Raw genomic sequence first — 1,966 nt, forward strand, 5'->3', positions numbered from 1 at the left:
AATCTAATACCATTATAAAGTCCCCTAATTAATCAAAACTTTACCAATCCTAACACACATTAACATCCCATAAGAATACATGTCAGAGTTGTAGCCCTTTTGTCTATTTTTTTAAAACACAGGATCCTGACTTTAGATAAAGTACATTCAAATAGGAGGGGTAATGAAGCATACAAATATACCCAACAATAAAAATAGGTAAGCAATTATCTCATTCAAAAAAGGGCTACCTATCATGGCTCACACCACATACGCTGCAGCATATAATATAGAGAGACAAGCTCAAGTTCAATGTCATGTACCGTAACTTGCATACCATGTGCCGTAGTGCATATATCAAATTCTAATGTCACAATAGAATTTTTGATATAAACTTCGACTATGTACCATTTTCACATTCGACATTCAATCAAAATGATTTAAGCCCAACATGTAGCTTATAACATAATCTATTTAATAAAGCAAGTGTGAACATGATCTAATGGTTTGGTCTAAAATTGGAAAACCTGAGTGTGAAAAGTCACTTTTCTTTCAAAATTTGGCTCTCAAAATGTTCAATTCTTACATCTTGCCTTATTAGACCACTTTGGGCCTTAAACCAAGTTCAAAAGGACCACTTGCACTTAATTAACATAATAAATCACACATATCACATCAAGTATTCATTTTAACCTCTCAATGGCACATTACACAATTACATTCCTTCACGAATTCACAACATAAAACACAAGCACTAATTTGCTTGAGCCAGATCTCTTAATGCATAAAAAAACTAAATTAAAGCCTTTGAATTCATATAATCCTTTCTCTATAGTCACTTGCCCTTAAGCTACTCAAATGGCCAAAGGCATTTCCCCTTCTCAGTTATTTATCAATTCTTCAATTTAACCTAATAATATGGGTTAATTCAAGTTCATATCCCTAAAATTCAATCATTAAACTTCTAATTAGTCATAAAACCTTAGTTTCGCACCCAAAACCCCATTTTAACACTTTTCCTTAAATTTCAACCCTTTTCCTTAGATTTCAACTCTTTAAAACTTCTTAATTTGATTTCTCTACCAATTAAACTTAAAGAAATTAGGGTAGAAACGTAATACAGGGCTATATGAAACTTACCCAGCAAGTTACTAGTCGAAGAAAACCTCTAACCTCTAGATAATTTAAGCCCTAGCAATATATCCTCTCTCTCCCTATCTGGTGCATTTCTTTCCCTCTTTCTTCTAATTCACAAGCTAATATGTGTCAACTTTAAGTGAATTCTATGCCATGTGGTGCATGCAACACATGTCGTAGCATGTGGCATAGTGAGACAACTTCTCACTAGTACTCATGTGTAATGCCCCAAAGCACCATTCTACCATCTAATCTTTTAACCATACTAATTAATCAATACAAAGCACTAACCAATCATCCACAACTATAATCAATCTACTAATTACTAATTTATCCCTAGTTAGCAACTAGTTCCTTGGATTGAAATTCAGGATGTTACACCTATAAATGACAAATCATGCAAGTACACAATACAAATCAGGTTTGAATTGGCTTTAGGCTCACTTAGACTACAAATGTGTTCAAGTAAAAAATTCCGTTTCAAGCATGAGACATCACTGCTCTAAATGCAATCTAACTTAGTGTGATAATTCAAGTATGTGTTCAAAATCCTTTCAAGTGTGAATTAGAGTACAAAATCTTGATCAAGGCATCTCACATACCAAGGTGATAAATCACTCGTGGATCATTTTTTATTTAGGCATAAAGCAGCATGTAGTATGCCTAAAAGTGATATATCACACATAGTTCATTTTTGATTCAAGCATGAAACATCATGCAATGAAAAGTTCAACTTCTATTATCTAATTCAAGCATGACTTACATTACTTTCAAGCTTGGATCGACTAAGACAAGTCCTATAATGCAAAATAAATACTTATGAGCTTAAGATGATGCACTCACTTTTAAT

This window comes from Prosopis cineraria, unplaced genomic scaffold (genome assembly GCF_029017545.1).
Source record: "Prosopis cineraria cultivar Desert tree isolate PC_DT_omini unplaced genomic scaffold, ASM2901754v1 PC5, whole genome shotgun sequence".
In the NCBI taxonomy this organism is placed as follows: Eukaryota; Viridiplantae; Streptophyta; class Magnoliopsida; order Fabales; family Fabaceae; genus Prosopis; species Prosopis cineraria.